Raw genomic sequence first — 27,561 nt, forward strand, 5'->3', positions numbered from 1 at the left:
CCACCTTTTTATTGTCTCCTATCGAAATACTAAGTTGCATCATTGTTCTTTTGCATAGTGTTTATTATTATAATCAGCGAAAGCAAGTAACAGAAAGTAGCACAAAGTGACATAAGAACATTGATCTACAATTTGGCAAAATAGAGAATTGTTTTTTTAATTTCATGATATAATCCTTACCAACTTCTCATCTGATCCTGTAGACTCAACAAGTATATATTAAAATGCCATTTTCTTATCTACTTATATAATCTCTCAACTTTCACTTTCACATATTAAAGCAGAAAAAGCCCATGAAGGTTTTTTAAACTATATGTGAATAATAAAAGTGAGCTGGTATCAAAACCACTAATTTCACTCCAAATGTAATCACATGAAATAATTGGTCTTTGTCACCACCTCTAAGTCAAAGATGCAGAGAATGTAAATCAAAGGCAGAAAAGTCAGAGATCAGCAACAAAACACTGGAGAAGAAAAAAAAGCCAATGCTTAACTGTGTGTGAGCAGGCACTACTGTGCGTGTAACCCTCTGTTTGTGTGCGTGTGTCAATCTGAATGGGTCTATGTGGTTATGTTCACATGACTGGCTGTGTGTCTGCATACTATGTGTGCATGCCAGCTTGAGCATGTGCATGTGTGTGTGTGTTGCCCTGCAGGAGACAGTGTGAGTTTATAAGAGTCAATCTGAGAAACAGAAAGTTCACAGGCATATGCACTTTTCTCCTTGGAAAAGTGGGTAGAACACTGTTGGCTATACAACTTTTATGTTGTGTAGGTGTGTCAGCCTGAGCAAGAGTGTGTGTGTTTGTGTATGTGTCAGCTTGAACAAGCAAGCATGTGTAGGGAGAAGGGAGAAGACTGTGGCAGACTGCATGTGTGTGTGAGTATGTGTAGTACATTGTGTGTGTCAGCCCAAGTGAGTGTGTGCATGTGTGGGTGAGTGTATGTCAGCATATTTCTGGGAGAAAGAACTAGAGAGAATATTTCCCTGCATCCTATGTGGTAGGAGAGAGTTCTTAACAATCTTAAAAGTACAGTTTTATTAAAATTTGCCTTTCCTACATAATGACAGGTCCCTCCAAGTGTGTTAATTAACCTCAGTAAAAATTCTCCAACTCTGCTGCTAGATACCCTAAAATGATCTAGCAGCAGAGTTGGAGAATTCAGTCAATTTAAACATTACTACTTTATAAGTTGGCAGAATGCTATTTTTCTTTCAGTTTAAAATAACCTGATATAATTAAATAATTTTTCCTTCACTAAATGGCTCTTTAAATCAGTCTTACAATTGATGTCTCTTGATTATACATCACTTTATTTTAAATTAAGATTTAAAAGATAATTTCTGAACAATCATGATTAATCCCTTGCTAGTGTGTTAATATTACACATAAACATAAAATACAATCTTGCAAGAAACGTTTCGGATTTCAAAACTAGGTACCACAAAGCACTGACACAGTATGCTGGACTATAATTTCATTTTTGATTCCCACGACACACTCCTGGTCAGTTCATTCGGCTGGAGACACATCACACTAGTGACTCACTTCTACTCAATGAAAAGAATAGAAAGGTTCTCATCCTCAGTGTTGGCCCTAATGCTCATCAGATTTTATAAACTCCATGATAAACCTGGAAAAATATCAAACTAGTCCAGAAGAAGTGCTCTTCCCAAATGCCGGTTCTAATGGCCTCTTCACTGAGTACAAAGTAACTAAGGTAGGCTTTCTTATTGGAATTCAGCTATTATTTTGGTGTTTTTGCCAATACCTCATAGATATATATGTATAAATATGTGCATGTTTATAAATACACACACACAAAATTTACTCCACAAAATAGAACTTAATGTCGCTTTTCTTTATTTTTCTAATTCAAATAAAGTAAGGCTCCAAGTATCCATTTGCCAACAATATTATGCATTATTTCATACCCTTTTCTGCTCTGGCCCTGTGAGATCACCAGGAAACTCAGCAAAAAGGGTCTTATGGGTTTCAGACTGTTGTGGTAACCATTGAGATGCTGGTGTTCAAACCCCAAGGACAGGTGGGTGGCTCTACTTCCAAGCCAGTGAAGACTTTGGAATCTTCAAGTGCCTGGAACACAGTGGCCTCCCTCATGATATCACCACCCCCTCCACCACATCATCCATCTATCACCCACCGGCCCTATTAATTCCTGGGATGCCCCCCAGGACTCAGAATAGACCTGCCACCCTGCACTGTGCTTCGTAACCCATAACTCTAGGTGGGAATCTCCATCCCTTCCAAGCCTTGAAACTTCATTCCTTCTTGGCCAACCTAATTTAATTCTCGAGGATACACACAGACAGTTTTACTTTTCCCCTTAGGAAAGGTGAGTAGAACACTGTGAGGTGCTCAGGGCCTCCGAAACTTGAGGATGAGCTTTGGCTTTCAGTTTGCCATAGTCACCATTTAGATGATGGTTTCCAAACCTCAAGGACAGCTCAGAGGTCTTTTGCCCTCTCCTTTCTGGGAGGATGGGGAAAAGGTACATTTTTGTCAATAGCAGCCATGTTGTCAAATTCCATTCTTACACTATTTTTGCCTTGGTTGACAGACTTTCAGGACACACTGTAGCATATGATTGTATTGTACAGTTTTCATATTAACAATTAGACATATTTTACCAGGTACTTCCCCTAACAAGGTATCTGGAGGTTGATGGAAATTATAGCACACTTTTTGAAAGTGTCCCTAGCACACTGTCAAAAATAAGTTTACCTTATGCTTCCAGACTTTTCAAGCACCCCTAGAATGTATATATATATATATACATGTATATGTATGTGAATATGTGTGTGAATGTGTATGTGCATATACACATATATATGTGTGTGTATGTGTGTGTGTGTATATATGTACATATAGCTCAAATTTTTTCATTGATGTGTTTTCTTAAGTGGTAAGAACTTTTTAAAATAAAAGTTAGATAATTTTTTATAAGATCTACCTCAAAATCTCTTTTCCAGTTTATTATGTACCTTTGGTTTTGTTAATGAGGAACAACATGCAGAAATTTTCATTACTTCATTTTTCAGTATATTTGCATAAAGTTATATCGATATTTGCATAATTTATAATCTTCTCTGACTCTGACTATAGCCCTTTTCTCATTTCTAAATTTGTTTTTTATTTTCTGTTTCTCCTTCTCTTTTTAAAATTTAGTTTATCAAACATTTATTTCATTGTTTGATTTTAAACCAGTCTTAATTCTACTGTTTTTCCATCTTCTAACATTAAATTCTGTGTTTTGTCTTTACTCTTAACATATTCTTATGTGCTATTTATGGGTGTTACTTTGTTTCAGGATTTTTTTTCTCCCAATTGTCTAGAATTTAATGTTTCACTCATTTTCAAATTTTATTTTTAAATAATAAAATCTCTTAGGGTTGTGAACTTTTCTATAAATATGGATTTGTCTACCAAGCATAACTTTGACATGAAACTTATGTCTTTGGTTTCTTTCTTAAAAGGCTATAATTGTATTTTTTTATTTCCTCACTGTCTATAAGGAATTTTGTTATAGTAACATATTTCCAGGGTTTTACAAGAGAGCATAAATGGTGGATGTTTGCTTTTTCTTGTAAATATTCTAAATCCGAAAAAGGAGGAGTTCATGAATGGAGATTCCAGCTAAGATGTTAAAACCTTAATGATACTACTAACTATTGATAAGTCTTCATTTACTAGGCTGCATTTATTTTTCATATTCCTATTCTAGAAATAACGGCAAAATTTCCTATTTGTGCACTTCAGAGCAACCTATCAAAACTAATAGAATTTGAATGGAACTCATAGCAAAAGTTTTCAATGAATACCTTTTTCTTTTTTCTACTCATAGTACATATCAAAGAAAAACTGCCAATCTCTACAGGTGGTCCTTGAATCTTCCTACAGCTGACCAATGGGCACAAACTCCCAAGTGTCAGGGCACAGGGTGTTCCCTCTCCCGTTGCCATGTCCTCCTCTCTTTCCAACTATCTATACCACTTCTTAAGTAGTCATGATACATGGAGTCATTTGGGGGCAATTAAAAGATCTTTGTGAGTGAATTTCTTTAAAGTCATTTAATATCAGAAATGCTCATATTACCCATTACAAATGTCCTCTCAGAGATATGGATTTCCTCCAACAAAGGATACAGTGGGGAGTTCAGGAGGCTGCAAACAGGGTAGGAGCTGCAGAGAATATAAATAAAGCCTCCAAATGAGAGTTCGGTTATTTTACATTTTTATGCCACACCCCTTGGTTTAAAAGCCATACATAAAACTAAAAACAATACTCTTGAGTAATGACTTTTACTTTTGGTGAGAACACTTCACAGTTTCCCAGGAGATTCTTCAGGCCTATGACAGAGATCAAAATAAGAAGCAATTTTAAGATGTCATTCCTTATCTAGCCATTTTACCAAGATGTGCTTTACCCAAGATAGAATAAATGACAACCTGTTTCCCCCCTTAGTACATGTCACATAAACTAGCATTCTCAGTTCTGCCTTGACTACAGTTTGCAGAATATGATTAATGATATATCCAAGGAGAAGTACCCAAGGAAAACATCATCTCTTAATTCTGATTATCCGAATGAAATGGTACCGTTCATAATTCATTAATCTGACTGCAGTGACAAAAATAGGATGCAAGAAAAAAAGTACTCCTAGTGTCCAAAGACACAAAGCTGAGATAATTCATTAGCAAGAGCATATGCTTAAAATTCACTATCTTCTGCTGCATAGTGCAAGGTTTTCTGTAAAAAAGTAACAGCAAGAAACACATTATGTTCCTCTTTTTGAAGAAAATGATCACCTTGAAAGAGGGCAACAGAACTTTTATTGAAATAATTTATATTATTGTTTCTCCATGAAAAAAATTCCTACACAATAGATTCCTAAAATATAAATTTTATTAAGGCAATAAGTTAAATAAAAGTCCACTGAGCACAGGCTTTTGTCCTTCTTTTCCACGTTCCTTAGCCTTCCCTTAAAGGAAGATTGCCTGTCATCCTATTAACCACACATTTTCCAAGTGCGAGGTCATTTCACCGTTTAGGTTCTCAAATTAGTGGAGCTTAATACGTCACTTCACCCAAAACTAGCTGCTATAAAAGGCAATATACTAATGTGTAAAAATGATTTCTTTTGCTAAAGAATTTTAACATTCAAAAATAAATACTATAATTTCATGGTGGTAATGATGAAAATGATCATATTCTATCTAATTCAACATATTCCTAATTATCAGCAGCAACAGCAGCAATACAGACCTTGGTGGTCAAGAGAGTCTGATGGAGTCCTGCACTCACAGAAAGTGCCACTCCTAAGCTATGGAGGACATTTGCACTGCGAATGTCATCTCCACATCATGAACCTAAAGACCCTTCCCTAGACTTCGGAATTTTAATTTGTAACTGAGACTGGCATGTGATTACCATTTGCGTACAGAAGTAGCAAACCTACACATCTCCCCCTTAAGTAAAAGGCCAAAGAGCCCAGATCATTAAGCCTTAAAAAATGAAGTAATTGGGGCTGGGTGCGGTGGCTCACGCCTGTAATCCCAGCACTTTGGGAGGTCGAGGTGGGTGGATCACGAGGTCAAGAGCTCGAGACCATCCTGGTCAACATGGTGAAACCCCGTCTTTACTAAAAATACAAAAAAATTAGCTGGGCATGGTGGCACACGCCTGTAATCCCAGCTACTCGGGAGGCTGAGGAAGGAGAATTGCCTGAACACAGGCGGCGGAGGTTGCAGTGAGCCGAGATCGCGCCATTGCACTCCAGCCTGGGTCACAAGAGTGAAACTCTGTCTCAAATAAGAAAAAATAATAAATAAGTTATTGGAATATCTTTTTCCATTCTAAAGAATTCTTCTTTGCACACAATAATAAACACATAACAATAGCAATTCTATGCTTATGGGAGCCATCCATTACATACAAGGCATACCAGTCCTGGACTTTCTGTAGAGATTTTCTGTAAAAACATCTATGAAGATGTCAAAGTTCTGTTAGTGATTATATAACTTTGACAGTTGTGAGGGATACAAAGGTTTCAGGATTTGTTTAGAAATTTTTATCTAAAGATGTGTTCTCTTCTTTTGGGAGGGGAGAAAAACAATATAGTGTTCAAGAGCTTAAAATTCATGCTGAATCAAAGATAACTTTGCACTGGTCATAAAATTCTAGCCGAAGAAATATTCCAATTTACTAACTTTTATTCCATGAGTGAGATAAAGTAGTTGAGGTGACAGAAGTAAGACCTACTATTCTGACTGGGTCTTATCACCACATATCACATTCTTCAGTTACCATAAAATATCACATAAAACTGCTATGCTGTGCTACAAAGCTGCAGCACAAGTTTCACAAACAGGTGAGTTTTAATTCTAGATAAAAAGATGCAGATGCTTGCTATGTCTAGACAAGTTTAATTTTAGACCTAGTTTTCCCTTCCAGGCTATCCAAGACCACAAAGCCGAGCTCACTTTTAAATCCTCCTGTGCCTTTTGTCAAAATTTGGTTCACTATCAAGTAACATTTTCCTTCACACACATTTTACTTGTTCCCATTGTTTCTCTTAGTACAGAAGAATTCTTAGCAACTCTTCTTGTATTTTACTGTTCATCCTTTTCTACCTCCGTGACCCAACATCTAACTCTAAGAGCTTCCTCTGTCAATCATTGAAATAGCATGTCATTCCTCTTTTCAAAAATAATAGTTTCCAAATATTTGCAAACACAACGGTTTGCGGTTATTTTTCAGTCTTGTTTCAGTTAGTTTTTTTTTTTTTTTTGGTTGCCAGTAACTGAAACTCAAATGCAAAAGGCTTGAGCAATAAAAGGAGTTTACTAGTTCATGTAATAAAAAACTCCAGTGACAGGGTTTGGCTTGATCCAGCTAAGTAGTATCACCAAGACTATCTTCATACCTTAGTATGAAGATCTTAGATGTTGTATTCAATCTAAGGCTTTTAAAAAATCTTTAGATGGTCTGCCCTACTTCCCAAGGGTACAAGTTCAAGTACTTCCAGCAGGAAAGTCAGAGTCTGTTTCTATAGCAGCTCTATTAAAATGCTAGTATCTAGTCCACTTGTGCATGTCTGGTCCATGTGACCATCACTCAAAAGATGTCACTGTGGCTAAAGGGAGGGAACACACTGATGCACAAACCAAAGAGAGCCCTTTGGGAGCTGAAAGATAAGTCTATGTTACCCAAATTCACTATACAGTATATTCAACATGAATAATGGCATTAGTAAAACATAAAAATACAGAAAATAAATGCTTGCTAAATTCAATACATTTCAAAATGAAAAGAAGAAAAAATTTGTGAATCATATTTAAATAAACTTGGCATTTTAAATACTCATTGTGAACATAAGTCTGTGTTTGTTTTGTTTAATTTTGTTTTTGTTTTTTAATTTCCAAAGCACCATATATTTTGAACACATATGGAAAGGACATATGGTTCCCTAATATCTTAAGTGTGTCTTCATCATTTTATTGGAGAATTTTTTAAAAGTTAAAAACACAACTTTTATATAGGGTGGCCATATATGCTAGTTTGCTGAGGAGATGCCTGGTTTGTGCTTTGCTCTTATATGGGTAGTCTGATTTTTAAAAAATATACAAACATTTTGACAACATGTATATTATATACTAAAAGAAATGTGAGACAAGAGAAATACCTAATCAAATAAAAGTGAAGTTAAATAGGCATACTCTTTGTGTCAGTAAAGAAAGAAATAGTTCAATTTATCATGTTGTAAGAAACACAGCAGTGCTTCTAATGTCTGAAAGAAAATTCATTTGAAGCCACAGCTGTTGTGCTTTAAGGATTTGGATTAAAACTCATTATTATCTTTCTGTTAATACTCTTCCCTGGACCAATAAGTGGTCATATGGTGCTTATAGACCCTGGACACTGAACTGACTTGAATGGCCTTTGTATTACAATACAATCAGATTATGTCTAATCTAAATGCTGCATGTCCTTTATAGGACAAGACGAATCCTAATCCCCCATTTACAAAAGCAAAACCAGTCCAGTTCCCAATGACTATCTATTCACCCTTTCCTGTTTTGTTTTGTTTAATTTCAAGTGATAGATACCAAAATAAATTTTAAATTCACTCAGTCTAAACTTAGTCTAAAAATAAATATTTGGTGGTTTTGAGCTGTGGTCAAAGCACTTCTTTTTTGATAGTCTAAAATGTATTACTATAAAAACACAATTCTTCTTCCAAAGTATAAAGATTAACAAAATAACCACCCCCTACTATTCTAACAGTTTAAAGACAAGCTTTAAAAGAAAGCATCTCATTTCCTCTTTTCTAAATTACTTGAGAGGTTATCTTGAAGCTCAGATTAGTTAGCTGTGCCTAGGTTTTATCAGTTAAGGAGTAATGAGGTTTTAAAGCAGAAGTCCCCACAAGATGACTCATCAAGCCATTTGGGAATGGACCTTTCTGCCCCTTGCAATTTCATTACAGTGTTGTCAAGTCCTGCTTCACTATGAGTTAAATAAGATGCCATTTTCAAGGAAGTGAGGGAGTAAAATACCATTGATGACAACGACCCCTCCCTTCCTTAATTCATGGCTTCCACCATCTGTGAACCCCAACTTTCTTCCTGTTTACTACCTCAGGATTGCCCCACCATCTCTGTCCTCCCATGACTCTAGGATTCATTGTCAGTATTCTGATGCCATCCCCTCCCTCAGCTCGGCAGCTTTATTGACACGAAATTTTGGGTATCCTGCTTTTTAACACCTCTTTATCCTCCTTTTCACATCACCTCTGTGAGCCACCTGACCAGCAAATGAGAGCCTTAAATTTGAAGAGAATAGATAGATAAACAAGTTACCAAAGTATGAAAAACAGTTGTCGAAAATGCAGCTACCCACCTTACATGCAATAGAGTTTAGAGTTTGAAATTGTCAAACGAGAATGCAGTTCAATGTTTAAATAGATAAGAAATAAATTTTTCGAAAGGTATCAGGAAGGGAAAGGGTATTTTAAGAAAGATTGATGGTGCTTTGTTTCTTGGTACAACACTATAAAGCCACAAATAAACAACAACAAAACATGCAAGAGCTTTGATGCACTCATGGGTTTTCTTCAGGGATAGAGGTAGAAGGCTGGCTTATTAACAATAAAAAGACACCATTTTTAACTCTCACTTGATGACTGATTTCATTCCTTTTAGAATACTCAGATACCACTTACCCCAGCCCCATCCATCTCTATGAAGCAAAGAGAGCTACTGATAGCCCTGCAGAGAAGCAAAAATATTCCTGATAGGCACCTTTAAAGTATGCAGCAGTCTCCCTTAAAGTAGGGGGCCAGCAGCAAGATACTTCTCTATAATACACACAATAGATCTAAATGAACATAAAATGAACAGGTAGGTTTTGTTTTACTGGTTTTTTTTTAATTCGCTTTGTAAATTATTCAGAAAAAAATTCTTTTACTTGCTTGGATTTCTCTCACTGCCTAGCACCTACCCACAAAACATATACTAAAAATAAATACCAACAGCTTTTGCATCTATAAATCATGCAATTAGAAAGGTAAATTTGAAGCTAAAAATTTATAAAGCATACATCAAAGACAAATCTAGTTGACTTTGGTTTCTGTATCAATTCAAAACTTCAAATCTTTTGTCCATTCCACACTTAAGTTCCTAGCATGGTCTAAATACTGCCGTAGAATAAAGATAAACAGGAAACTCACACTACACCGAATGTCCTAAAACCTAACAAAGAGACACAAAAGTATCTAAGGATTTAAGATGATGATACAGTTACTTTATGAAGTCTTCAAGCTGCTTTAATTAACTGACATCCCATCAAGGGCCAGATACTGCATTAAGCACTAGAAACACAGTAGTCTGAAATATGTGAATATAATAGGCATGCAGGGGAGAAGGAGTAGCCAAAGCAAAGACTAGTCAGTGTGGAAAAACCAGTGCCCAAGGAGCTGCAAGAAGCTGGGAATTTTGGAGATAGTGTGATAGGGAGGGTTGGGGAAGAACAGGTAAATAGACTTGGAGGGAGTCTAGATCACGTGGGCCTTTCTATGCTTCCCCAGGAAATCAGAATTCTGTCCTGTGAGCAATGATAAGTCATGAAAGACGTTTAAGCAAGGATCTCTCTATTAATTTCAATATCTGATTTCATAACAACACAAATACCATTTTAAGCAAATGATTATGTATTTCCAGCAGTGGGAAATCTGTGTTTTATATTTATGTAAATAGACTTAATTATTTATTTTAAAAATATAATTCTCAAATGCAAAATGTGAACAATAATTTAAATGTAAGTAATAATTTAAATAATGTTAAATAATCTTTAAAAAATAAACCTCACACATCTCTTACAACCAGAACTGCCCACATTTCCTAGCTCCCCATTATTAACTGCTCCCTATTAAATGCTGCCCTCACTGGGGCCTATGTTGTTGCAAACACTGCCTTTCTTAAAGCATGCTGTTAAAATATAACATGTGTGCATACAAGCAAACATCATAGAGCCTATGAATTGTCACAAAGTGAACATGTCCCATATAGCCGGCATTAAGATCAAGATTACCAAAACCCCAGATGCCTTCTCATGCCCCCTTATAATCACTACGTGACTCAAATGTAACCACTATCCTGACTTTTGATACCATGGGTTACATTTGCCTGTTTTTAAAGTTCCTATAAATGCAATTAAGTAGAATTTATTCTTTTGTGAGTTTTGCCCACACTGTTGGATATAACTGCAAACTATTTGTTTTCATGTATGTAAAGTATATTTTATGCATATATTATTTCATGAATATTTTATGAATATATCATTTATTTATCTAGACTACTATCAACTGACATTTGAGTATTTTTCAGTTGAGGGTGTTATAAATGATGCTGCTATGAACATTCTTGTGTTTGGTGGAACATGGGTACATATGCCTTAGAATTGCTAGGTCTATATATTTTTATTTTCATGCCAATCCTTTTAAACACATGGCAAGTGTGAGATAACGATATAGGATAGGAGGTAAAAATATATCATACAAAGGACAGCTAAACAAAATCCAAATGGCAAGTATTAAATTGTCAATTAATTCCTTCACCACGAGCCCACCATATTACACACAACATTTAGCAATAATAACCTGTATTTGAAAACTCCTTATTAAAAGTAAAATATGACCTCATTTCTGCTTTGTAGCTTAAGTAAAATTTTGTTTTAAAAAATAAATCCTTTATTCACTTTTGTTTCAGATTATTTGGTTCAACACTAAGCAAACCATTATAATGCGAGTGGCTACATTATTGCAAAAAAGAATACCAAGACAATCTGAAAGGAAAAATTTGGATATGAAAAGGCTCCTAGTTTTCATGAAAATTACAAATCACCTCAAGAACTTTAAAATCTTTTCTTTAAACAGGCCTATGTAACCAAATCACTGGCAAATATTTGGTAAAGATTTCACAAAACTGGCATAGTTTGAAATATATGGGTTTTATGGATTGTCTGGGCTCTGTGCCTAGAAATATTTCCAGAGATCATCTCACGTTTTTATTCCTAGGATCAACAATGTCAGCAGATGTTAAGGTTTGTTAGCCAAGTACAGTGGGAAAGAAAGAAAAGAGAGAGAGAGAAGAAAGAAAAAGAAAGAAGGAAGGAAGGAAGGAAGGAAGGGAGGGAGGGAGGGAGGGAGGGAGGGAGGGAGGGAGGGAGGGAGGGAGGGAAAGAAAAGAAGAGAAAGAGAAGAAGAGAAAAAGAAAAGAAAAGAAGCCAGGTACATTGTAACAATCTTCCAAACCAGTAACTCAGAGGATGAAATGGATTTAAAAAAGTTTTAAAAGACGACAACTACTTAAACAAGAGCATTACCAAACATTTAATTAAGAAATACAACCAGCTCCAAATCATACACACAGTTCTAGTCTTTCCAAATCATTCTAAAGTATAGTGAAAGACCAAATGTTAAAACACTTCACTGAGAAAACAATTTCATGTTCTGATAATATTTATCTTCATAGTTAAGAGACTGTTAGCTGAAAAACAATATTCTCCTAGGTCTTCAGTGATTAAAATATCTTCCTATAAATATATCCAAGAATGCTAATTCACTCACTAGAGTGAAAACTAAATGAACTGTACCTATACATGCAAACATATTAATAATCTAGACATTGACCTAACACCTTTAACAAAAATTAACTCAAAATTTTGAACTAAATGTAAATCAAAAAACCATAAAACTTCTAGAAGATAACATGGGGGAAAATCTAGGTAACCTTGGGTTTGGAGATGGCTTTTTAGATGCAACATGAAAGCACAATCCATGAAAGAAAAATAATGATAGATGAAACTTTACTGAGATTAAAAACTTTAGCTCTGAGAAGATATTGTTAAGAGAATGCATAGATAAGCCACAGATTGGGAGAAAATATCTGCAAAACATATATCTGATAAAGAACTTGTATCCAAAATATACAAAAAACTCTTAAACATTCAACAAAGGAGCTCAACTGAAAAAGAGCAAAATGCTCTGCATAGACACTTTACTAAAGAAGATATACAGATGACAGGCATATTGAAAGACTCAGTGTCATGTCAGTGGGGAAATGCAAATGAAAACAACAAAGAGATACCACTACATAGCTACTATAATAGCTATGAATAAAATTCTGAGAATTTTATTCAACCACAGCGCTGTCTTGCATTTTACTGCCATAGCGAAGAGCCAGCAAAACTACATAAACATTTCCATTTAAGATGCCAACACTTACCGGATCAAGTTGCTTTGAAAAAAAAAAAAGGGCAAAAATGGGCTTATCATCTAAATTAAAATTTCTTTAGAAGTACATATACTTGGAAATACTTGCATCACATGAAAATATAATCTCTAATTTTCCAGAAGTAAACTTCCTTGCAAGCAGATACCAATGCTCTCATGGGCCCAGAAGTTTGCTTAAATGCTCCTTCCAAGAGAAAAAAGGAAGGTCAGTTCAGTAGTAGCAAGTACTGGGTATTTGGGCAAAGGGTCCAAGCCCTGGATCAGAAGTGGAAAGACCATTATTGCAGTCAAAGCTCTGCCACTCCTGTGCTAAGCACATCTGTCTCCTGAGATCTCAATTTATGGACTCATAGAGACTGACAGAGAAAAATCTCTGACTCCCTGCTGTTTCTCTGATTCATGCATTTGGAACCATGAAGATTATTAATTCTTGTGACATAAAGAAATAGTTCAGGCATAAGGCACAAACAAATTATGATAGGGTGTGGAGTTTCATTTCCATTTAGGCAAGACTGCCCTCATATAACATCCAGCTGTGGGTCTGAGGATCTGTGACAGAGCCTCCTTCTGTAGACGAGTCTCAGAGTACCAAGAACAGCAGTCAGATTAATTAAACTGTGTTAGGATTAGGAAGATGAGCTCTGGAGGAAAGAAGCTCCTAAGAAGGATCCAGGAATTTGGTGTCTCAGGTGATTCTGGATAATCAAGTTGCTCTGCAAAACTAAAAAATTGGAAAAATCTGGCCTTTTGCTATATTTACAAAGGAATCTTCCTTCTCCTACCACACCCTCTCCCCCTCCTCCCACTTCAGTTTCCTGTTACATTAGGCATCCATTCCAGGATGATCCTTGAAGTTCCCTATGTGCTACAAAAGATTCACCTTTCCCTTTAAAAATGCAGTCTCACTACAGCTCTTCTCGGATTTAGAAGGAAAGTAATCAGATTAAAATGCATCAAACTGCAGTATAAATGACTGAAAGGAGCTTAACACTTCCAGGGTCAGTATTTGCATGTAAAAAATGTTAATATATATAAACCTTTCAAAACTAGAATTTAGATAAAAGCAAGTTTTGTGGACTTTTCAAAAAAAATTATTAGGTTTACTAAAGGAAAGGGCATTATTCTAGGCATCTTGCATTAGCTTACCAAGTCAGAAAGCAAAACCAGATGTCAAGCAACCACCACCTCATTTTTAAAAGCATACAAATCCACACTCTAGCCACCCTTCGAGTTTCCAGGGTATGCATGATATTCAGGCTAATGATTTAAATAACCTACTTAAAAGTCCAAGTATACATTTTATAATAATCATCATATTCTACACTAAATCAAAGCATCCTAGAATTAAAATGAGATATGCTTAGAGAAAATATTCAAGACCTAACCAAATAGACATTATGCAATTAATTTTTCTTACATGAGTAAATGAACTATGCTGAATTAAAGTGATTTTGCTGACATTACCTTCAGCAAGAAATGTTATATACATTTGAAATTCCTCTACTTTGGGGTGAAAATAACAATGTTACATAAAATATTTTTCAAAGTAAATTTATAGCTCCTTTAAAATCTGCACAACTCATTATTTCACATTTCTCTAAGAATATCACTTTTTAATATAATTTATTATAGAGAGACAAAACATCCAGAGAAAAAGTGTGTGTATGTACATGTGTGTATATATATGTATAGATGTATGTATATGTTAGTATGTGTATATATATTCAAACAATCAAATACTTGGTGTAATTTTATTTAGACACAATTGCATATTTGACATTTTCCAATTTTCACAATTTTCAGTTTTTCCCCCAAATGTACCCATATTTTGACTATTCCAGAAAAATACACACAAAAACAGTACAAATCAAATGTTCTTTTAATTTTCCTTGAAAGTATTTCAGATCTCACAAATAAGATGTGATACATAGAAAAACACTGCTCTATAGATTATGTATACCAAAAGAAACAATGAAAATCTACACACAGTATTCTGCTAAAAATTAGTATACAACTCTCAGGTATAAATTTAAAAGATTTACAATTAAAGAAGCAATTAATAATACAGAATCAAACCAAGAAGAATTATTATTTGCATGGCCCTTTAGAGTTCTAAAAATGTACTGATACCCCTTATGTCATTTGATAAAATTGCCCTATTCACTGGTCATTACTATACACACTGTTGCCTTATTAGATTTTAAAGCTAAAATGACCATTTTTTTAAACACTTGGCAGTATTGAATATATCTTTTTATACATTTTTGACTTTTGAGTTAGGTTAATGTTTGACATATTATAAAATTAAATTTAAAGAAGAAAGTATGGGAGAAACTAAAATTGAACTCATTCAGAAACAAATAAACCGAATTCTATATCCAATAGATAACATAACCATACAGAAGAAAATGGAAAATAATACAGGTAATTTTTGAACACAGCATTTGACTTTATATCAAGAAAATATATTCTGAGGATAAAAAGAACTACAGAGATCTCGAACTAAGTGAGTTTGTTGTTGGTACTGGATATTGGTGTAGCAATTCTAAAATTAGGGAGAGAGTTATTGTAAGCCACAAACAAGTAAATATTAATACATTCATGTTATTGGAATCATGGTTTTCTCTGTGGGAGGAGATACAGCTATAGAATGAGAGAAAGAGAAAAAGAATGCTGTGGTATGAGACTAGAATTAGAGGTATCAGTAAGTACTCATACCCATATATGCATGTGTATGTGCTGAATAGTACTAAAAGCAATGATACCCCCATCCCGGAAGCAATAACATCCCAGTAGTAATAAACATAGCTAGTTCCTAGATTTTGGTTTCTAAATACCAGTCCCCACTAGAAGAAGCCAGAATCTTTTGGAGAAATCAATGATTGCTGGTCTTGAGCAAGGAAAGTACAGATGAGCCTGAACCTCCTTCTAAGCTAGACCAAAAAAGGTAGAGATAGGGGGAGTGCTCAGTAACTAATTAAAAATGTCAGCTGGGGAGGGGACTCAAGATGGCGCTGTGAGAACAACCCAGGATTGGAGCCCGCGTTGAATTCGCAAACGGTGAGTCAGTGCTGCATTTCCAGACTGATCTTTGTTGCCCACAGAACGGGGAAACTCCCAAGTATAAAAAGACACAGGACGCCAGGCAGTAGGTCTGCCTGGCGAAGCCGGCAGCTGGGGCGGCGGCGGCCGGCCATACCCAGCAATCCCCACAGGGCGCGCTTGTCCGGGTGCCTTGTTGAACCGGCAACCTGAGACTTGAGAGGGCTGGAATTGAGACTGAACGAGACTTGCACAGTAGCCCAGCCCAGGGGATTGCAGGGACAGATCGTTTGGGATACCCAGTGGGACGAACAAAACCGCGATTTCAAACTATCCCGGGCAGACGGTCCGAGACGCTCTGTGGGGGAGGGGCGTCCACCACTACGGAGGCAACCTGCCCCAACTGATATACTCGCCCACTGCTGAGGCAGCCAGCCGTTGCCGAGGCAACCCGCCCCAACTGAGATACACGCCCACTGCTGACGCAGCCAGCCGTTGCCGAGGCAACCCGTCCCTACTGAGATACACGCCCACTGCTGACACAGCCTGCCGTTGCTGAGGCAACACACTACAACGAAGAGACTCCGCCGCAGGGCGTGGCGGAGACCACAGCAGAGCCGGCAGGAACAGCGCGAATCACACAACAGCAGGGCGGAGCCTCGGCAGCCAAACAGTGGCTAGTCTGCCTTTGAGCTGGGCAGGACACCTGATCGGACATCCAAAAATAAAGCCCAAACCCCTCAACACAGAGCATTTGAGAAAAAAAAAAAAAGGGTTGTTTAATGAGCTGTGTTGCAGCAGAATAAAACATAGCAGCCTAACAGCCCTGAATGAACAACAGAGTGCACAGCTCAGCAATTAAACCCCTATAGAGTACAAACTGTCTCCTCAAGCAGCTCCCTGACCCCTCTATATCCAAAAGACTGTCATTAGGCAGGCATCATCCTGGGACAAAGAGAGCAGAAAAAGAAACTGGTAGCATCCCTCGCTGTGCCACGGCTACTAGAGGTGCACCCCAGACAAGCAGGGTCTGGAGCGGACCTCAGCAGTCGTACAGCGAAGGGGCTAGACTGGTAGAAGGAAAACCAAGCAACAGAAATACTTCATCATCAACATTCTGGGTGTCCACTCAGAGACCCAAATGAAAAGTCAGCAACTACGCAGACGACCAGCGGACAAATCCACGAAGATGGGAAGAAACCAGCGCAAAAAGGAGGAAAACACCCGAAACCAGAACACATCGCCTCCTAGAAAGGACCAAGACTCCTCACCAGCAAGGGAGCAAAGCTGGACGGAGAATGACTGTGACGAAATGACGGAATTAGACTTCAGAAGATGGATAATGAGAAACTTTTGTGAGCTAAAAGATCATGTATTAAATCAATGCAAAGAAACTAAGAACCTTGAAAAAAGATTTGAAAAAAGATTCAAGGAAATGATAACAAGAATGGATACCTTAGAGAGGAATATGAATGAATTAAAGGAGCTGAAAAACACAATACGAGAACTTGGCGAAGCAAACGCAAGTTTCAATAGCCGAATTGACCAAGCAGAAGAAAGAATATCTGAAGTCGAAGACCAACTCAATGAAATAAAACGAGAAACCAAGATCAGAGAAAAAAGCGCAAAAAGGAATGAACAAAGTCTCCAAGAAATGTGGGACTATGTGAAAAGACCTAACCTACGTTTGATAGGTGTACCAGAAGGGGACGAAGAGAATGAATCCCAGCTGGAAAATACTCTTCAGGACATCATCCAGGAAAATTTCCCCCACCTAGCAAGACAAGCCAACACTCAATTGCAGGAAATACAGAGAACACCACAAAGATATTCCGCAAGAAGAGCAACCCCAAGGCACATAATCGTCAGATTCAACAGGGTTGAAATAAAGGAGAGAATACTAAGGGCAGCCAGAGAGAAAGGTCAGGTCACCCACAAAGGGAAGCCCATCAGACTCACAGCAGATCTCTCGGCAGAAACACTACAAGCCAGAAGAGAGTGGGGGCCAATATTCAACATTCTTAAAGAAAAGAACTTTCAACCCAGAATTTCATATCCAGCCAAACTGAGCTTCAGAAGTGAAGGAAGAATAAAATCCTTTGCGAACAAGCAAGTACTCAGAGATTTTGTCACCACCAGGCCTGCTTTACAAGAGCTCCTAAAAGAGGCACTACACATAGAAAGGATCAATCAGTATCAGCCATTCCAAAATCACACTGAATGCTAAAGAGCTTCAACATAATGAAGAATCTACAACAACTAACAGGCAAAACAGCCACTTAGAATCAAAATGGCAGTATCAAATTCACACATAACAATATTAACCCTAAATGTAAATGGACTAAATGCACCAATCAAAAGACACAGACTGGCAAATTGGATAAAAAGCCAAAACCCATCAGTGTGCTGTATACAGGAAACCCATCTCACATGCAAGGATACACAAAGGCTCAAAATAAAGGGATGGAGGAAGATTTACCAAGCTAATGGAAAGCAAAAAAAAGCAGGAGTTGCAATTCTCATCTCTGATAAAATAGACTTTAAAGCAACAAAGATCAAAAGAGACAAAGAAGGCCATTACATAATGATAAAAGGATCGATACAACAAGAAGAGCTAACGATCCTAAACATATATGGACCCAACACAGGAGCACCCAGATACATAAGGCAAGTTCTTAATGACTTACAGAAGGACTTAGACTCCCACACAATAATAGTGGGAGACTTTAACACTCCACTGTCAATACTAGACAGATCAACCAGACAGAAAATCAACAAGGATACCCAGGGCTTGAACTCAGACCTGGAGCAAGCAAACCTGGTGGACATTTACAGAACTCTCCACCCCAAATCCACAGAATACACATTCTTCTCAGCACCACATCACACCTACTCTAAAATTGACCACATAATTGGAAGTAAAGCACTGCTCAACAAATGCAAAACAACTGAAATCATAACAAACAGCCTCTCAAACCATAGTGCAATCAAGTTAGAACTCAGAATTCAGAAACCGACCCAGAACCGCACAGCTTCATGGAAACTGAACAACTGGCTCTTGAATGTTGACTGGGTAAACAACGAAATGAAGGCAGAAATAAAGAAGTTCTTCGAAACCAATGAGAATGAAGACACAACGTGCCAGAACCTCTGGGACACATTTAAAGCAGTCTCTAGAGGAAAGTATATAGCAATAAGTGCCCATATGAGGAGAATGGAGAGATCCAAAATTGACACCCTATCGTCAAAATTGAAAGAGCTAGAGGAGCAAGATCAAAAAAACTCAAAACCCAGCAGAAGACAAGAAATTACTAAGATCAGAGCTGAGCTGAAGGAGATTGAGACACGAAAAACCCTTCAAAAAATCAATAAATCCAAGAGTTGGTTTTTTGAAAAGATCAACAAAATAGACAGACCACTAGCCAGATTGATTAAAAATAAAAGAGAGAACAACCAAATAGATGCAATAAAAAATGATAAAGGGGAAATCACCACAGATTCCACAGAAATTCAAACCATCATCAGAGAATATTACAAACAACTCTATGCACATAAACTAGAAAACCTGGAAGAAATGGATAAATTCCTGGACTCCTGTGTCCTCCCAAGCCTAAACCAGGAGGAAGCTGAAACTATGAATAGACCAATAACAAGGTCTGAAGTTGAGGCAGCAATTAAGAGCCTACCTCACAAAAAAAACCCAGGTCCAGATGGGTTCACAGCCGAATTCTACCAGACACACAAGGAGGAGCTGGTACCATTCCTTCTAAAACTATTTCAAACAATCCAAAAAGAGGGAATCCTTCCCAAATCATTTTATGAGACCAACATCATCCTGATACCAAAACCCGGCAGAGACCCAACGAGAAAAGAAAACTTCAGGCCAATATCCATGATGAACATAGATGCAAAAATCTTCAATAAAATATTGGCAAGCCGATTGCAACAGCAAATCAAAAAACTTATTCATCATGATCAAGTAGGATTCATCCCAGGGATGCAAGGCTGGTTCAACATACGCAAGTCTATCAACGTAATTCACCACATAAACAGAACCAAAAACAAAAACCACATGATTATCTCAATTGACGCAGAGAAGGCATTTGACAAAATTCAACAGCCCTTTATGCTAAAAACCCTCAATAATCTCGGTATCGATGGAACGTATCTCAAAGTAATAAAAGCTATTTATGACAAACCAACAGCCAATATCATACTGAATGGGCAAAAACTGGAAGCATTCCCTTTGAAATCTGGTACTAGACAAGGATGCCCTCTCTCACCACTCCTATTCAATATAGTACTGGAAGTTCTAGCCAGAGCAATCAGGCAAGAAAAAGAAATAAAGGGTATTCAAATAGGAAAGGTGGAAGCCAAATTGTCTCTATTTGCAGACGACATGATAGTATACCTAGAAGACCCCATCGCCTCAGCCCAAAAACTCCTGAAACTGATAAACAACTTCAGCAAAGTCTCAGGATATAAAATCAATGTGCAAAAATCACAAGCATTCGTCTACACCAATAACAGACTTAAAGAAAGCCAAATCAAGAGCGAACTGCCATTCGCAATTGCTACAAAAAGAATAAAATACCTTGGAATACAACTCACAAGGAATGTAAGGGACCTCTTCAAGGAGAACTACAAACCACTGCTCAACGAAATCAGAGAGGACACAAACAGATGGAGAAACATTCCATGTTCATGGTTAGGAAGAATTAATATCGTGAAAATGGCTATACTGCCCAAAGTAATTTACAGAATCAACGCTATCCCCATCAAGCTACCATTGACTTTCTTCACAGAACTGGAAAAAACCACCATGAACTTCATATGGAACCAAAAGAGAGCCCGCATAGCCAAGTCAATTCTAAGCAAAAAGAACACAGCGGGGGGCATCACACTACCGGATTTCAAACTATACTACAAGGCTACAGTAATCAAAACAGCATGGTACTGGTACCAAAACAGAGATATAGACCAATGGAACAAAACAGAGGCACCAGAGGCAACACAACATACATACAACTATACAATCTTTGATAAACCTGACAAAAACAAGCAATGGGGCAAGGATTCCATGTTTAACAAATGGTGTTGGGAAAACTGGCTAGCCATGTGCAGAAAGCAGAAACTGGACCCCTTCCTGACACCTTACACTAAAATTAACTCCAGATGGATTAAAGACTTAAACATAAGACCTGGCACCATAAAAACCCTAGAAGGAAATCTAGGCAAAACTATCCAGGACATAGGAGTAGGCAAGGACTTCATGAACAAAACACCAAAAGCATTGGCAACAAAAGCCAAAATAGACAAATGGGACCTAATGAAACTCCACAGCTTCTGCACGGCAAAAGAAACAGTCACTAGAGTGGATTGGCAACCAACAGAATGGGAAAAAATTTTCGCAGTCTACCCATCTGACAAAGGGCTGATATCCAGAATTTACAAACAACTCAAGCAGATTTACAGGAAAAAAACAAACAAGCCCATTCAAAAGTGGGCAAAGGATATGAACAGATACTTTACGAAAGAAGACATATATGAGGCCAACAATCATATGAAAAAATGCTCATCGTCACTGGTCATCAGAGAGATGCAAATCAAAACCACATTGAGATACCATCTCATGCCAGTTAGAATGGCGATCATTAAAAAATCTGGAGACAACAGATGCTGGAGAGGATGTGGAGAAAAAGGAACACTTTTACACTGTTGGTGGGAGTGTAAATTAGTTCAACCATTGTGGAAGACAGTGTGGCGATTCCTCAAGGCCTTAGAAATAGAAATTCCATTTGACCCAGCAATCCCATTACTGGGTATATATCCAAAAGACTATAAATCGTTCTACTATAAGGACACATGTACACGAATGTTCATTGCAGCACTGTTTACAATAGCAAAGACCTGGAATCAACCCAAATGCCCATTGATAATAGACTGGATTGGAAAAATGTGGCACATATACACCATGGAATATTATGCAGCAATCAGAAATGATGAGTTCGTGTCGTTTGTAGGGACATGGATGAATCTGGAAAACATCATCCTCAGCAAACTGACACAAGAACAGAAAATGAAACACCGCATATTCTCACTCATAGGTGGGTGATGAAAAATGAGAACACATGGACACAGAAAGGGGAGTACTAAACACTGGGGTCTATTGGGGGGAAAAGGGGAGGGCCAGTGGGAGGGGGAGGTGGGGAGGGATAGCCTGGGGAGAAATGCCAAATGTGGGTGAAGGGGAGAAGAAAAGCAAAGCACACTGCCATGTGTGTACCTACGCAACTGTCTTGCATGCTCTGCTCATGTACCCCAAAACCTATAATCCAATAAAAAATTAAAAAAAAAAAATGTCAGCTGGAAGGGGTTCTTACTAGTCAAATTTGAGACAATTACAACATCAGAATGTATTATGACCGGAATGGATGATAAGATAATGAATTTTTTTAAAAATTACTGAGTCCATATTGATAGTTTACAAGGAAAGACAGGGAGAAAAGTTTTTCTTTACAAAGACAAGTCAACTGATGAGTGTAGAGGGAACAAGAGAAATGGAGAGTCATCGTTTTTATAACCTTCATGGTAATGACTGATTCTAGAAAGATGCACCCGTGGATGCTAACCTCATTAGGTGAAAGGCTATTACAAAACAAGATATTCAGAATCTCATAGTATCTTCCCACAGATTAGTTATGGATTGCAAAAGAGAAAAAGGTATCTTTACAATGGTAAAATCTGGCAAATACACCTTTACCAAATAATCAAGTTTAATATCATCAACAAAGTACCATTATAAGCCTCCTGATATTATACACTATGAAGGACACAACACCACCCATGAAGCATGCCTGCCAAATTCATCTAGCCAAAATCTACTCAGAAGGAAACATCAGGCATGTCCAAATTGATAGATATTCTGCAGAGCAGTTGGCTTGCCTCTTCAAAAATGTCAGTGTCATAAGGAACAAAAAAGGGCTGGGGGACTATTCTGAATTAGAGGAGACTAAAGAAATACGACAATAGAACAATGAGCTATAAAGAACAAAATTAGGACAATTTGGAAAATGTAAATATAGGCTGAATAGTAGATAAAAGTATTGTATTGTTAATTTTCCTGGACATGACCAGATACACACTGAAGTATTTAAGGGTGAAATGTCATGATGTCTACAACTAACTTTGAAATGCCTTAGCAAAACAAAACAAAACCAAAACCAAATGTGTATACCGAAAGAAAAGAGATAAAGCAAAAGTGGCAAAGTGTTTCCAACTGGTGAACCTATGTGAAGGGTTTAAGCAACTTTTCCATCTATTTGTACTTTTTCAAAATAAAACACTGGGCAGAAGGGAAGGTGGAAACCCTTGAGGTAATGGGACACTTTTTGTATGTTCTGCCCGAGAACTCTGTAGTCCATATTATTCAGGTGGAGCCTAGACCTAATGGAATGAATACACATAAGCTAAACACGTGCACCACAGATCCTCTGATGTGTTGGCGGGGGGGGGACCGGGAGAACTGTGGCAAAGGTCTAAGGAATACGATGCTTGCTGACACTTCCTTACTGTGGTCCTCCAAGCACTGCACTATCTGCCCTTGTCAGCTCTCAAGTCCTGCCTCTCTTCACCCTTATGCATTAGTCTCCAGACCCACTTTCCCCTTTCTGTTTGTCATTATTGTTAAGCTTGTTCTTCCATGGAGTTGGTGTTCTCTGTGCCCTGTGCTTGGGAATTTCTGCCTCCAGACTCTTCATTTCATGTGGGTTCTGACTGGGGTGTCACTCCCTTGGTAGGCCTTCTCTGACACCAGTCCTACTGTAGTCCCTCACTTCTGGCATATGTCTCAGAGCACCTGGTTTAAAGTTGTTATAATTATTAATATTGTAGTTATAGTAAGAATGCTTCACATGAGATCTACCCTCTTCACAAATCGTTAAATGTATAATACATACTACTGACTATAAGTGAATGAATAAATAAAATGTGATACCTACAAACAATAAAATATTATTTAACCTTAAAAAAGAAGGAAATGTGCAATAGTCAACAACATGGATGAACTTTGAGGACATTAAGCTAAGTAAAATAAGTCAGTCACCAAAAGACAAATACTGCATGATTCCACCTATGTGAGGTTTCCAAAATAATCATTTCATAAAGTTGTTTTTCGTAATACTCAGTACATGACACAGTGCGAAATTTTCACGTCTATGCATTTACGTATCATTTGTTGTCTGTCCTGTGATGAAGGGATCTCGCCTCTCTTATCCACTGCTGTAAACCCAAACCTCAATCAGTGTCTAATGTATTTCATAAACACCTATGGACTTCATAAACCCACAGTGTTAAAACACTGCCAGACTCTGCAGGTTAAACTCTGCATTGCTTCCCCTGCAATATTTGCATTTAGAGCAATAAAATAAAAATGCAAAATAAGAGAATTTGAGTCAATAGCCTCTCTCGTATTTCTTTTAAAAAATGATTTCAAGATATCTGAATCAAAGCGCTTGTGTTTTCTAATGAAACAAACATATATTTGCAAAATCACAGCAAACTGGACGTTCCTGTCCTTGTAACAATCAATGAAGGAGGGGATCCAATTGCTGCTTCACTTGCCCCTAACCCTCCAGTCACCAGCCAGAGAAAAGCATTAGACAATCGGAGGTGGGAACCTATTCTGCCTTTCCAGTTCATTAAATCATATATCATTTTTACATGCAAGCCACCAGACTATAAATCATGTAAGATAGAATGAGAGCTAATTAAAGGGTCAGCTGAGCATATAATTTTTAATTCCTAGGCACCTAAAAACTAAGATTGACAATAGAATGTGATAAAACTCAGAATCATTTGTTAACTAATAAAGCAGGGATCTTCAAGCTGCCAACTTACTAAGCCAGATTTCAAGCTGACAATATTTAAAGGAAACTATATGGAATACAGTATTTACATGACAATGAACTATCAATCATTTGCCCTAGCACACTTCCTTATGATGTGCTTGGATTTTATTTTTTTATATGTTTGGTAAGGATTACAAGGTCAAAAGAAATATCAACAAATTGTGTTCTCATTTCAGATTGAAATTTGTTCCTGATATGGAAGGTATTATTGTTAATTAGTATTTATATGGCATCTCGTTTCTAAAGCAAATTCAGGAAAAGCAGGTTAGTAGAAAGAATTTCACTTGTCAAGAGGAAAACTAAAATGGAATAAGACCAACATGGCCAAGGTCACTAAACAAGTCAGCAACTGTTCAGAAAGCAGAGCCTGAAGAGACAGCTGACTCACCGCGGCTTCCCCGCCAAACACACTGCTTCATCTAAAAGGTATTTTGAGGGTATTCGGGTTTACGCATTTTATATTTGCACTCCTCACAACAAAGAGCTTGCGTGGTTTTTAAAAAAACATTCATTATCTTATTTAGATAGAATAATAAATATTAAGACTATTTTCCTGTTAAAGCTCTTTATAGCTATAAAAGAAGGCTTGTAATCTGAACAGTAGAGTTAGATATAAACACTGAGTTAGGTTATTTAAAAGAAGAAAGATTACAATAGTCTGTTATCACTATAATTGAATAACCAAGAAATAAGGTGCATTTTCAGAGTTGTTGCATTACAATTGAAATTTTATTAACTTTAATACTACTTCAGAATCACAGTTAAAAGAAACTAAAATTTCAAGTACACAATATACCTACAATTTATTTATTAATTCTTTAAATACACAAATCTCTGGCATTTCCTATTCAAGGTCGAATGTAGAAAAAATGTCTTTCACTGTAGAATACAGAGGTGAATAAAATAAGAATTATTGAGTTATACAGATCAAGGTTCCAATGCTGTGCCTGTTTTTTCAAATAAAATGATAAACATTTCTCTCCATGATCAAATAACTATGGGAGGTTAAGAGAAACCACAGCCTGAGAACTACATATTCAAAAGATTACTTGGATCTTCTCTAATCACATGTCCCAAGCACGAACCACTGATTACAATGCCAGTACTTCAATTTGTACAAAACAAGAAAGTCTGCATAGCAAATGCTGCTTATACAATAGATTTGTCTTTTTACCCCTCATACAACAATCTTCATGCACATGGAGTGCCTAACTTCTAAAAACATGGAAAGCAGGGTTATCCTTTGCTCCACATCATCCAGTATCATTCTTGTAATACATACAGATCCTTCCCTTCTGCAGCTCCAAAGGAAATGCTTGTTATGTTGCCATTTCCAAAACAAGATTCCTCGGGAAAGGAAAGAACATGCTTCTATGGGATGTAAAGCTATATATAGATAGACATATAAATATCTATATGGCTAGACCCATAAGCAAAAAATAGTTAACAAGAATACTGGAAGCTTCATGATATCTCTTGTCTGTCATATTCAAGCACTATTCACTCTTCTCTGAAAATAATCAGCAATTTCTAATTTTTTCATGACTAGAATCATGAAGGTGAAATTAATTTATATAAAATGACCTTTGAAATACAAATTTTGCTTAAAAATATAAAACAATAATAATTAAAGTAAGAGCTAAATATCAGTTATTGTTGTAAACCAAAAAAAAGGTGGAGGGGGGCATTTGCTGCTCCTTACAAAAGTATCTTCCTTTTAGCTCTGGTGCTATATATTCTGTCCTAATTGAAAAAACAAGGAATCCTATAAACAGTCTGAATGAGGGAAAATATCTAGAATTGGCTTTCAACCTGAATTCTTTCTGGAGAATTCTTCTGAAGAAGATTGACACCTGAATCCAGAAGAGAACTGCTCAGCTGTGGTCAGCTGACAGCCTCTCACCTATCCTTGAAAGCTTATTTGGCATTCATTAAAAACTGGCTGCAAAAGCTGTAGCCAATGAGCCATTCGATGATTCCTGGGTCTTTGCATTCCAATTAGCCTCCCACCATACCTAATTTCAAGGACCCTACCAGAGAGAACTGTGAGCAATTGGAGTCTTCCCCACCATTCACACCAACCTGCAGCTCTCTTCCATTAATTTGTATTAGTCAGTGGATCACAAAAGAAATGGTCTTTCTGGGCCAGAAAAGGCATACTATCCTTATTCAAAGTCATTTTTAAACTTACTATTTCATGCCATAATTTTATGATATTGGAAATATGAGGTAAACATTACAGTGGACATTTCATGATCTATCTGTTTAGTCCAGTTCTTTATCATTTAAATCCTTACCATTCATAGACCCTCAAAAATCTCAGTGTTTCAGATAGTCACCTATATAAGTTAGGGTCCCAATGGGAAGGAAGTAGAACATTTGAGTTAGGGCAGTTTCAAGAAGGTTTATTTTTAAAGAATTATTTACAAGCATACAGTCAGAATGTAGAGGAACCACAAGGATACTGCAGGAAACAAGGGCTAAGGGTGTGTTATAACCCCTACTCCCAAGGGGAGAAGAAGAGATGGTTGTTACCCAAACCTGGAGAAGAGAAAAGATGGTGGCAGAGGCCACCTTGAGAGGGGCAGAGGCCATCACAGGACACAGCCAGGATGCAGTGCCTCCAGGGAGGGATCTGGGGAATAAACACCCTAATCTCAATCTCTTCCCTCTCTCCCATCTCCTGCCAACATTTCTCATTAGCAAAACCCATTTTAAGACAGAGGGCAGAGAAATACAAAGAAGTCAGTTTTCCAGAGCTCAGAGTAGACAAGGGTAAGGGTGGATCTGGAAG

General features: G+C 37.2%; 1 protein-coding gene across 7 annotated transcripts in view; it reads right to left on the reverse strand.

Annotated features, from left to right (window-relative positions):
• The window catches only part of ZNF385B (zinc finger protein 385B), a 400,251-nt gene that overhangs the window by 351,737 nt on the left and 20,953 nt on the right, over positions 1 to 27,561 (reverse strand). Inside the window, exon 1 of one of the 7 annotated variants that reach the window (XM_054257485.2) lies at positions 12,809 to 13,714. The exons of the other annotated variants lie outside the window; for them this stretch is intronic. The gene's annotated coding sequence lies outside the window, so the exon portion shown is untranslated. Of the gene's footprint in view, positions 1 to 12,808; positions 13,715 to 27,561 lie in introns of those variants that run through there. 7 annotated transcript variants of the gene reach the window in all.

Source organism: Callithrix jacchus, chromosome 6, assembly GCF_049354715.1.
Source record: "Callithrix jacchus isolate 240 chromosome 6, calJac240_pri, whole genome shotgun sequence".
NCBI classification, from domain to species: domain Eukaryota; kingdom Metazoa; phylum Chordata; class Mammalia; order Primates; family Cebidae; genus Callithrix; species Callithrix jacchus.